The 13,043-nt window shown below is 42.7% G+C and overlaps 1 protein-coding gene across 1 annotated transcript in view; it reads right to left on the bottom strand.

Annotated features, from left to right (window-relative positions):
* ECHDC2 (enoyl-CoA hydratase domain containing 2) overlaps positions 1 to 13,043 on the bottom strand; it is a 137,833-nt gene that overhangs the window by 109,081 nt on the left and 15,709 nt on the right. The gene's annotated exons all lie outside the window — the stretch shown is intronic.

Genomic DNA, 13,043 nt, shown 5'->3' with positions numbered 1-13,043 from the left:
GTGTCATCCATAGGGTTGGCGTGCAAAACATAGCTTCAGGCCCACCATGTGTAACCGGACTACAGCAGCCTAAAAACCTGCTTTCACACCTGTCAAAATTACCCTTCTTGACAGCTTTGCCTACTTTCAAATATGAACAAGCTACAACAACAACAAGGTGATAGGTGGAATGCTTGAATTAATCTCTGCCACTGGCAATTGCTAGGAACTGCATCCCAGTACATCGCTTCTCATGCACTGTGCTACTCCAGACAAATGCCCGCCTTATGCAATCAGTACCAACCCTGTCCCTCTTGGGAACAGTCTGTCCCCAACTACCAGGCGAGGCCCCATTTACAAGGGACCACAAACAATGCCAGACAAGTTTGAGCTGGACTGTTCTTATTGGAACAGAGTCAAGGCTGATATGCATGTGGCTGGGTTTATTCTGAGGTGGCATTGGACTGGAATGCAAGCCAAAGTAATTACCAGTGGCTCAAATTAATGTAATATAAGCTAAATGTCCAGGTAGGAATCATTAACAGAATCAACTTCACATTTACATATGTCACATCAGTGATCACACAAATCAGTATAGTAACCAAAGGGTTTATATCAAAAATATAGTATATTTATTTTTGATTATCAATGCATGAAAAGTAGATAATCAAGAACTGGCAACAGAATGACTACCAAAACATATGAAATAAATTATGGGGTAGTCCACAAACACCTTCAGCGTATCATGTGGATACAATGTAGGAACCACATACAGATAGATATTTACACATACAAATTCACAAATCCAATTATACAGTGAATTATACAGTGTATTGCATAAAAGGTGTTAGGCGTCGACGTTTCGGTCCGTGTTGGTCAAATCGATCCGTAGGACCATCTTCAGGACAGAAAAGTTGCACAGAAGTCTATAGTACATACATAATAACATCAATAAAACCCTGAGGTACAAGGAGACCAATATCCAGCTCAACACAAAAAGTCAATAAAGTGATACTAAACACACAACCGAAAACCCAGTGCAGTTAAAAAGAGCAAAAGTGCCAAGCAAATCTATAACCACAGGCACATGCGACCAGAGGTACTGGACATATAGTGATGCTAATGTCCTCAGTCAATGTTAAACTCGCGTAATTCACATGCGACCAAAGGTGTTGTTAAAGTATTTCTCCAGTTACCAAAGGTGCGGAAATCTAGTGAGATAATCAAGTCTTACTCACAATGACTACAACGCCAAACAGGTCGTACTGTAATTAAACCAAAAGACCAAATCAAAAAGACCACTCAATATTAGGACGTGTTATCCTTCCATAGTACGCATAAGGATATAAGAATATAAAAAAATATATATATAAATAAAAACCAATTCACAGTCAGGAAGTCGCCAAGTAATCTAAAGAGGTACAATGGGTCATGATTAGAAAAATGACAAATGACTACGTGCGTCAAGGTAGTCTAGCCAACACAAAAAAGGAGCTTATGACAACAAAGGAGCTTATGACAACAAATGACAACAAATGGGGGCGCAAAACTTACTTAATCAGCAGTAAAACGCCGGCTCGAGTAAGTCCGTGTTAAATCCCGGTGAGTACTCAGGGCATCAATCCGTTTCCGCATGCAGCGTGAATACAACGTTGTAGCGCGGTGACATCATCAATATCGAAAAAACAGGCGGCCATCTTAGACTAGTAAAGCGGTAATGTATACTAATCTAAACGCACAAGTCAGTGCAATGTACTACCGGCGCAACCAACATAAATATAGACAAAACTTAAACAAAAACAAGACAAGTGTGTAATTCCGCCTACAGTGTATGTACAACATAGTACTATGATGGTATCATTCGGCACCGAAACTGGCAGCCATCTTAGGCTAGTCAGACCTTAAATACATGTACTATAAGGGCACAGTGTAGTACAGTTAACCAATCATAATTTAAAACACGAGTAATGGCAGTTATTACACACAGCAGTGTGTCAAAATAACATACCATAGTTAAGTAACAGCCAACTAATAAGGTGTTCCATCAGAACAGGAGGCAATCAGACAAAGGTGGCTAGAGTGTGCCATTCAATAAGGGTATTAAGCCCATTTTCTACTGTGTCACATAGCCAGATTAGTTTATTCTCCCTTTGTGCCAGCAATTTCTCAACATTGGGTCTTCTCCTTGTGCCCCTTACAGACTCAATTACATACCATTTCATATCAGAGGGAGCATGAGACATGTTGTTATAGTGCTCTACTAGTGGTGCGGTGTTAACTTTGCATCTGATACGTGATTGGTGTTGTGTAATACGTTTTCTTATTTCTTGTGTCGTTTTACCTATGTAATTGAGGGCACATGGGCATTGAATACAGTAGACCACATTTTTGGTCAGACAATTTGAATGATGTTTTAGTGTCATGTTTCTTCCGTTGATACAACAGGTTTTTGTTACTTGTGTGGTAGCGCACGCTGTGCAGCTACCACAGGGAAAATGTCCGACAATGGGTGGAAGGCCCCATATGCTTGTTAGAGTACTGATCCTCGGTTCGGTATAGGCTTTAACAAGATGATCACGTAGGTTTCTTCCCCTTTTGAACGCAAATCTTGGCATAGCCAGTTGTGGTTCAACTTTTTTGATCAGATGCCAATTGCTTCTGATGATTTTGGTTATTTCTGTCGATTCTGTGCCAAAAGTCAAGACACATGTAGTTTGCTCTGTACTAGAATTAGAAGTTATAGACTGATTTTTCTGCAGTAAGGCCTGTTGGTCATAGAACCAGGCACGCTTCATAGCATGTTTTACCAGCCGGTAAGGGAATGAACGCGTCACAAGTTTTTCTTGTAATATTTTGGCTTCTCTGAAATAATCCTCCCTTCTGGTACAGTTCCTCCGGATACGGAGAAACTGACCGAAAGGGAGGTTATCTCGTAGGCTGCGGGGGTGGTGGCTACTATATTTTAAGAGAGTGTTCCGTGCCGTAGGCTTATGTCAAATTAATGTAAGCACCCCACTCATGACTGTTTGTTAACTTCAGTGCACCGCCCTAAGTGCTATGGTTATACAACAACATGTGTCCCGTGTTCACTTTAATACTGGAACCAAGCTGGACTTAGCTGTACAGGTGATTTTCATATCACTGGGTATAATCTGAGGTGACATTTTGTGCCAAATAATGATAGAATGGAATGAGGCTACAGTAATTAGTAGTGGCTGAGATTAATTCAAACATCCCACCATTCCTTTTTTGTTCGTTTAAATATTAATAAGTCAGCCCTATGTACACCTTGCTGCCCACAAGTTAGGCTGCCTGATACTTAAAAGTGGAACATGTGCGAAATTGATGTTGGCATGTTTCTCAAGTGACTAGCCCCCAAAAGCTATTTTTACTGGCAGGGTTGTGGCTGGATCCTTGAAAATTTAAAATACAGATTATAAACTTTAATCTGTAACTTTGACAGGAAATGGCTAAAATGATCAATTGAGGACTTTTGCTTCATATTTATTAAAAGTCCAATTCTTAAGTGAAGTAGGATTTTTAATAAATATGTAGAAAAAGTAACTGTGAGAAAGGTTTCTCTATCTGAAACTCTAGCAGGTTAATTTGCATTAGCCTGCCAGCAGCTCCCCAGCAAGTGATTGACCTTACATAGGAGTGAAAACTACCTCAGAGTAGAACAATGGCTTAGGCCTGGCGACAGAATGAACTGAATGCGGAGCATGTGATCTCTATAAGCCCAGGAAAAACAGTTGGGGTGACCCCAGGAACTTCCTTAACTAGAAAGGGACAGAGGTGAGGCCTGCCAATCATAGTTTAGCTAAAGAGGGAAAAACCTGTGTCCTCAAGGTGCACGCTAGCCAAGCTGGCTTCTAACCCAGTGAGAGGGAAGCTACCCGAGAAATGGCTTGTAGTGAACACAGGGGAGGGTACTGCTTATTTCTTTAGCCACAAGAAACAACAGCTCTGTACAAGGGAGAACGGGTTTCCCCATCTTGGCACTTTGGAAATCTTTGTAGTCGGGCAAACAGGAACTACTGAAAAAGAGAGAAGGATTAACCCCAGGAACATTTACTCCATTGGTTAGGGAGGAGCCAGGAGACAACCTCACCCATTTGCTGGTGCCAACCATAAACATTGCATTCTGAGGAACCCTCGTTAGAACACTTTCTGTACCTGATGAAGAACAGAAGAGAACTGGACAATGTTGTCTGTTACCTGGGAGAAGCCCTGGAGAACCTGTTCCCTCTTGTAACCAGGACAAAGGAGTGGGCTGCAAGGGTCACGGGCTCCCTATGGTGTGGCTACAGGCACACAAGAAGCTGCAAGAAGCCTTTTTCCTGAAGTGGTCAGTACCAACTGGACCACACTGGATCTCTCTGTTGGATTTGTCAGGGTTCGGGCTCCCTTCGCGCCTACCTAGCCTATGAACTACAACTCCCCTGAGCCTTTGTATCAGGAAGCTACATAGCGTATGCGAACACATCGGCTCATGCGCGTAATTCTGTTTGATTTCCGGGTCTTGTTCTGAGGTCCGTAAGGAACGGGTCTTGTGGCTTCGTCTTGGCTGCTCCTGTCTCACAGAGTGGAGGCATCCTTGATACCCTCGTGGTGGCGGTGGTGAGTGATTGTCCAGCGACTTCTCGTAATCAACTAAACGTTGTGTGTCGGCCGACCACACGTTACCGTTGCCTTGATTCTTTTCTTGTTCTCGGGGCTCCGAGAGCATTCAGCGCGGCTGCCCTTTATCCTATCCAGAACGCTGTGTGCCGGCTGGCCACGCGTGTCTGCATCGCTGCATCATATTAACAATTATTCGCGGAACATAGTGGTGGCTGCCACATGTTACCGTGTTCTCCTTTGCTTACCAGCCTAAGAGCGGAGCGCCGTGTGTCGGCTGGCCACGCGCTACCGTAAAATGATTAATCATTTCTTCGTTCGTAGCGGAGAATTGAATAGAGTAGCTACTACGTTGCTAAGTTGTGCTTAACTGTATTGTCTGTTCCTATATAATTTCAGAGCCTTTATCCCAGCAGTCCCCTCCCCGTTCCTGATTTCCCTCGCTTAATGGTTCCAATTCCCTGTGTTCTAAGATCAGGGAGTTGGTAACGTTAGGAGGTGGACCCCATTATCAACGACCGGATCCTGTGGAACGTAATCTTGACACTATTGAGTTGTGGCCCCCAAGTTCTGTCGTAGGTCCTGGGAGTTTCAGAAGTGATTGACAACATACTCTCTCCTCCGTTCTAAGACATGCACTATAAGGGCCTATAGTAGGCATAAAAGTGTGATCTATGTCCAAAAATCGCTCTCTAAGCTATATTTACAGTGTATCCCAAAGGGATAAATTCCCCCACCTTTCTTCCTTTGGGTTACACAGAGCTTACCAACCAAGAAACGGATCTTGTGGCAAAGATGTCCAATTTTGCACTATCCTCTGACAAGATTCAGGGAGCTTCACAAGAGGATTTTGAGTTCCATAAAAAGAACGCAAAGTCAAAAGGTATTTTTACTTAAAACTTTAAAAATGTATATCTCTGGCTCGACTTGTCGGATTTTTGTAGTTCATGTTAATATTTTTTATTGTTATAACTGATTTGGTACTTCATAAATACTTTATACAGTTCCTTAAGTTAAACTGGTTTGTTCTGTGACATAGCTACCAGGGGGTGGAGCTCAGGTTAATTTTATGACTTCGGGACATTGACCATGACAAGTTAGTGTAATTATTCCTTGAGGTGGGTGACTGTCCACCAAAAATAATAAGCCCATTTCTTATACTGCCATTCTGCAACAGGTCAATACATGTGACCAGCTGGATTACTAACAAGCTCTGACCCAACAAACAATCCAAAGGAAGATCAATACTTGGTGTCAAAAATCCCTTGAGGACTCCCAGATTATTAACAATAGAAGCAAGCAAGCTCATTTTACACTCAAGAAACAGACCTGAAAATGTACTTTAAGTTTTACTTCTTTATGTCTATCAAGCTTCTTCAAACACAGCATTGACTTCTCCCAAGATTATGCAACAAAATAGCTAACTTCCTCCTAACAAAAATTAATTACTAGAAACGGCCCCACAAAAGGAACAATAGCACCCTTTGCACTACCTCCATTGTGTATGTTTATGGAATTTGTAAAGCACATGGCTACTCAAGGTCTTCATGAGCTACCGAGAAGAACAGACAGCTGGTGGAGAACAACCAGATTTTTAAGTTTTTTTTTAAAACACTGTTCATTTTATACTTTTGTTCTGCGGACATTGAGTTCCAGGGTTTTGGGATCTGGTGTAAAAAGGGTTTCCCCCCTCCCACCTCATCCCCCCATCTTGATTTCTTTATCTTTTGGATGTTCATCAGGAAATCGGATGATGACCTGAGGAGCCTGCTGGGGACGTATGGGGTGACAAAGGATTGATGCCTCTCCCCTGCATGGTTTTGTGGGCAAGGTAAAGGGGCTTGAATTTAACCCTGGATTGAATGGGTAGCCAGTACAGCTTTTTCAGTGAGGATCTCACTGATTTGTGTCTGGGGATCTTCAGGAGCAATCTGGCTGCAGTGTTTTGAACCACCTGCAGCCTGTCTTTCACATATTTAGGAGAGCCCAGGTACAGGGAGTTGCCGTAGTCCAACTGCGATACCACCAAGGACCGGACCACCATCTTTCTAGCTTTTTATGGGATTAGATCCATGATTTTACAGATCATGCGTATCATACTGAAACAGGTTGCCAATACATTGTTGGCTTGTGTTTCCATGGAGGGATTTTTTTCTAGCCAGAGCTCCAGATTTTTTAGGGAAGTTTTAGGAGTGGGGGGCCCAACTCCCTGGCCAGCTGATCCCGGGCTGTGAACCAGGGCCATTGCCCAGGAACATCAACTCTGTTTTGTCGCCATTCAATTTTAGGATACAGTTAGCCATCCACAGCAACATGTAAATAAAGTGGTGGCCTGATGACTCACAATAGTCGGGGACATTCTTTAAAATGCAAATACACCTGCTGCATGCAAGGGACTGCAGCATCCTAACAGTGCACCTCTTAGACACAGCAATGATTTGCAATAAGATAGCTGTATACGAGGGCACCCACTCTATCCTGAATCACACTGCTACAACTCGTCAGCAAGTACCAGAGCCCTGCCAGCACAAACCACCAAACAGAATCTACACATGAGGAGATACTCTATCTTGAAATCACGCTGGCATGAGCCACAAATGAAGTCAGAGATGCTTAGGTAAATTTGAGGGGACAATACGCTGATATCACACTACCCCAAGCCTGCTCATGCTAACTACGTATATCAAAACAAACAATACGCAATCAGTCAGCCATTAAAAAGCAAATGATGTTCAAAGAAAATATAGAAATAGCGGCACAAGGGTCTTTGAGTGCAAACGGTGTAAACCCAGCACAGTTGAGCACAACAAACACTCTTTAGGTATGGACCGAATATTCTGAAATCCAATTGCTATGATCCAGGGATAAAATAAACGGTAGAGATTATCTTTATAGAAGTATAATAACAACAATAAAATATTCCTTATATAGTGCCCCCGACTGGACATTTTGCCCTTCAAGACCAGTGTACAGAAAAGCTCAACTACAGCTCAGCACAAAGAGAATACATCAAAGGAGCCATCTAGTGTACCGAAGAGAAACCTCTCATTACCCGGCCCTGCTGCACCAACATCAGGCATTCGACAATGCTGCTTAATTTGATATCAACTGGGGTTTTGTGATATCATTCATTCTTTAATTTGCGCAAGAAGGACAGAAAGTTGTAATCGGTTTCAAATATTAGACTTCCGGGTTAACCAAAGATTTCACATCCTGGACCTGTCTACCTGTACTTGGTTGTTACAACATAAATTCAGAACACAATACACCATCACTGGTGCATAAAATAAGCTACAAAGGATAAGTCACTTTTAATAATATGTATACACCTCTGATCCAACAATGATGTGGCACATTCAGCTCCCTAGCACACGTCAAATTAAATGTATACAGTCAATGACAGCAGTAGCAATAGTGTGTCAGCACAAATATATGCACATATCATAGTAGTGTCTTCATTGTTACGTGAATTGACGCATACATTCAAGAGGGTGCGTCGTGATATTGGATCTTGCTGGCTATATATATATTCTTTTCCCCACGCCTGTGAATTGTGTGGGTTGGAATTATCACCATACAACAATTCCAAACTGAAGACAGTGAAGCCTTGAAAAAGTCGCATGTATTCATACATTGAGGCGACGAAACACGTGTTGCTTCTGATCTGGCTTACCAAACTGCATATGAAGATTCAACAATAAAAGAATAAAAGAATGAAGACACTACTATGATATGTGCATATATTTGTGCTGACACACTATTGCTACTGCTGTCATTGACTGTATAAATTTAATTTGACGTGTGCTAGGGAGCTGAACGTAGTAGCTTGGGATGCAGGATTTGTGGAGGTAGGTGGCTCTCCCCACCTTGTAGCACCGTACTACGAGATACGCTTAGTGGACTTACCCTGTGGGCGCCGATTTCCTATATAATACCACCCACTCTTTTTGTATAATGATGTGACACATGTTATAAAAGAATCCTAAGACGAATTATATTTTTTAGCGAACAGCACGTTGAATATTTAGGTTTTGGTAGCAGAGTGAAAAGTTAGCGACCTCTCGATTCTACCAACTAAAATCTTTCGTAGGTTCCTGATTTTTGTTGCAATTAGAAAACAGGTTTTGCAGGGTGGAAAAACAGAGAGACGCAATATGTGTAGGGAAAATATCTTACAAAGAATAGTTTGCAAGGAATGTCTCCCACCAAGAAAAACGTTATAGTACAACATTTTCACCTGAAAAAAATGACGTGCAAAGAGAACTGATTTAGCAACTGCAAAATGTGAACTTTGCGCAACTGCAGGCAAATCTTAATTTGCAAACTTCTTTTAAGCTTACACTCATGATGAAGCAAGCAACATTTTTATATTTTCAGTTAGGAAGTTCCCCCCAATCTCCTCCCTTTTCATTATTTTAAAAATACATATTAATTTATATTACGAGGCGGGAGCCCTCAAACTCCTCTCCCTTTTTTGTAACCCTTCCAGCCTATATCCTTACCCATCGTTAAGCACTAAAAAACACCTTTACCACCCAAAACCCTTTTTTACCCAAAAGAAACACCCCTACCACCCAATACCCTTACCCACTCTTAAACCCAAAAAAATGCCTAATACTGATAACAATATATATATTATTGTTTCACTGAAAAAAACATAGGTTTTAGGGGTGTTATAGTTAGCTGGACATTTCACTCATACAAAACCACTGAAATTCCTCCATTATAGTTAGGTGTACTAACTATAACTAATATAGACTTTCACATAGCTAGTAACCAACTTATGTAGTAGTTTACACAGCAAGAGATAGAGTGATACAGGTATTGACACAGTTTAATCACTATCCCATATATTTAGTGAGCCACTTTAAATTAGTCACTTAGACAGTCAATCACATTGCTACTAAATCCTCCATCCAGACACTTATACATCCACTCAGTCTTCAATGCAGATTGCTATATATATAAAAATTATTTAAATATCGACCCAAACCACATTCATTGGATGATGTCATCAGTGATGTCATTTAAGATGTCATCAGTGATGTCATCAGTGATGTCACTGACCATGTCATGAATGATGTAATATGCCACATCATCAGCAGTGAATTGCGGGCGCGCGAGTTATAGTTAGTACAACTAACTATAAAACTAGTGGTCTTGTATGAGTGAAATGTCCAGCTAACTATAACACCCCTAAAACCTATGGTTTTATCAGTGAATTCCTAAGGCTTTTTTAAATGCTAATTCCTAACTATAACATGTCTGAAACCTATGGTTTTTTCAGTGAATTTCAAAGGTTTTGTAAATGACAATTTTTAAATGTATTAATTGTTATATTTATTTTTTTGATACTGATTTACTAAATTTTTAAAAACTATTTTTAGATATTTTATTTTTTAAATTACATTATAATTACATTATACATCACATTACAAAATATACTTTTCTCAGAATGAATTACTTTAGTTTAAATACTTTGCTAATAGGCAATAGGCTTTTGTACAGTAGTTACAGCTGTTGCATTGGGCAACAATTTCAAACACAATGCAACATTGAGCTCAATGGGAATTTCTAGTTAAATGCAATTAGTTACTTTATGGATTACTTTTCTAACCACTGGACTGGATCCTAGATTCAGTCCTGGGACATCTCATGTAAACAATTGAGGAAAAGCGTTTTGGTTACAGTAGTGATTTTTAAGGAATATTATTGTATTTTAAAAGTTGACACTTAGAAGCTTTTTTTACATAGAATTATCAATGTTATCCTATGGGAGGAAATTCACTTAGCAGGTAAGTAGTGTTTTGACATAGAATCAGCAATGTTATCCTAGGGGAGGAAATTCACTTAGCAGGTAAGTAGTGTTATCGTTACTTTTTCTTACTCAGTGGTGGATCCTAGATCCAGCACTGGTGCATCTCCTGTAAACAGTGGTAAAAAAATGTGTTTAAGTCATACAGGCGATTTTTAAGGAATATTTGTATTTTGCGAAAATAGACACTTTTCTGGTGAAAACCAGACAATGGATTCCTATGGAAGGAAATACAAGTTACTGGTAAGTACGGTTAGAATTACTTTTCAGGGTCAGTGCTGGGCTAAAAGATGCAGCACTGGGTTCTCTCCTGATAACAGGTGAGTTAATCAGAATTCGTTGTTCGAATGATTTTAGATGAATATTTTAAAGTTCCAAAACTCCATACTTAGAAGAATTTCCAAGTGAAACCAGTCAATGTTAGCCTATGGAAGGAAATTTAAGTTACTGGTAAGTATGGTTAGAATTACTTTTCAGAATCAATACTGGGCTCAAAGATGCAGCACTGACGTCTCTCCTGATAACCAGAGGGCGCGTTTTAAGAGTGGTGCAAGGAGGGCGGGTGGCCTCCGGCGCAATCCGGTTTTTAATTTTTTTAAAGAAGGGGGGCTGTGTGGCCTCCCTTCTTTTTCTAATTTATTGGCCCTAGGGACCCGATCCCCCCTGCCCCCAATTTTTTTTAAAAAAAATTAAAAATCAGGAAGGAGGCCCCCTCCCGAGGCCATAATCTGCCCCGGCGACCCCTTTTTTTTTTTTTTTGGAGGGGGGCTGCCTTGCCCCCCTCCTGTGGCCACTTATGACTCCTGGGACCCATTCCCCGGGGCCGGCCTTTGTTTTGTTTCTATTTTAATTTTCTTTTCAATTTGAGGAGGGGGGCCACATGGCCCCCCCGCCCGGGCCACTAATAGCCTCGAGGACCCCATCCCCCGGGGGAGCCGTGGGGGGGGGGGTCCCCAATCCCTCCACGGTCCCAGCCAGCTCCCCGCGTTTCCACTTGGGGAGCAGCTAACATGCTGCTCCCCAAGTGGAAAAGCAATCTGCTTTGCTATTTAGAGGAGAGAGCAAGTTTCCTGCTCTCTCTTCCAAATAGCAGAGCAGTTTGTAATGGCAGGGTGGGAGCCACGAGGTTCCCGCCCTGTCATTGCAAACAGTAGTGTCTCGGGGGTGGGCCCCAGGGGCACTGCAGGAGCCGGCCCTGGGGGGGGGTGGTCCCCAGGGCCATCGAGGTGTCCCCACAATTTACAAAGCCCCAGAGGATGGTGGTCCTCGGGCATGGGGGGGGGGTTGTCACAGATCCCCCCTAATTTGACTATTTAGTGCCCCAGGGAGGTGGCGGTCACTGGGGCATGTGGGGGGGCTTGAACCCCCCCCACACAGGATTTTTTTTTTTTTATAAAAAAAATCAAGCCCTGGGGGTGGGGGTACCCAGGGCTATAAAATAAAAAAAAGGGAGTGGCTTTCCCCAGGGCTTGGGAGGCCTTTGAGCCCCCCCACATTTAATTTTGTAGCCCCAGGGGGTGGCAGTCCCCGGGGCTACTGGATGCAGTGTGCCCCCGCAATATCAATTACATTGAGCCCCGGGGGTGTCGGTCCCCGGGGCTTGGGGGGGGGCCTTAGAGGCCCCTAAAAAGCATACCTATAAGCCCCGGGGGTGGCGGTCCCCGGGGCTGTGGGGGAGCCATGTGTCCCCCGCAATTATACATGCTTTTGCCCCGGGGGTGGTGGTCCCTGGGGCAGTGTGGGGGGGATTGGGCCCCCTCCACACTTTTTTTAATGAACCTGCCTCCGGGATTTAGCCCCCTCCAGAGCGCGGGAGGCCACGCTTAGTTTTTGTTTTTTTTAAACAGCAAGATCCACGCGCCCTGTGCCAATTTTACCGATTAGTTTTTTTTTTGCCCCGGGTGTCCTTGTGGGACCCCCTGTGCAGGCCTAGGGGGGTCAGGGTGTTTCTACCCTGTCCCCTTTTCGCGTTCTTGCATTTTTTATTTAGGTTTGTTGTGCCTCGGTTCTACCAAGGCACAAGATGGCTGCCAACTCTTCCTTGTTTGGAGTGTTGACAGCCAATTAGCATGCAACTCGTGATCGGGAGGCTGCGCGGATCCTGCGTGGCCATAGATATATCCATGAATTTACTTTTAATTTTCACAGGAACTACTGAATTGATTTACACCATTTAAGCAAAAGGCTCGAGTCTGAACCAAGGACTACCTCTTTGCCAAATTTGGTGTAATTCCGTTCAGCAGTTCGGGCTGTAGCCGTGATTAACGGTTCCCATGGAAAATTGCATGGGGAAAACACGTTTTGGGACCCCCCTTTTTTCTCAGCCCCGCTTGACAAATCCTTCCGAGACTTTCAGGACAAGAGTGGACCGGAGCGGGCCACCACATTTGAAATTTTTGCGAAGATTCATCAATCGGGGCCAAAATTATTCCAAATAGATTTTTGCAGATTTCCTTTGGATAATAGGTCTGAACTATAACTACCTACTGGCGCTGGCGATAGCCAGTAGGTATATATAGTTAGGACCTAGTTACCATAGGAAATGCCGAACATTCTATTGGGAATACCTTTGGCGCCGATTGAGGGATCTGCCTGTAATTTTCCTTAAATTTGCCTCGCTGCGCTCCTT

The sequence above is a fragment of the Lissotriton vulgaris genome, chromosome 1_1 (genome assembly GCF_964263255.1).
Source record: "Lissotriton vulgaris chromosome 1_1, aLisVul1.2, whole genome shotgun sequence".
Taxonomy (NCBI): domain Eukaryota; kingdom Metazoa; phylum Chordata; class Amphibia; order Caudata; family Salamandridae; genus Lissotriton; species Lissotriton vulgaris.
This window is presented reverse-complemented; position numbering and strand designations above follow the sequence as displayed.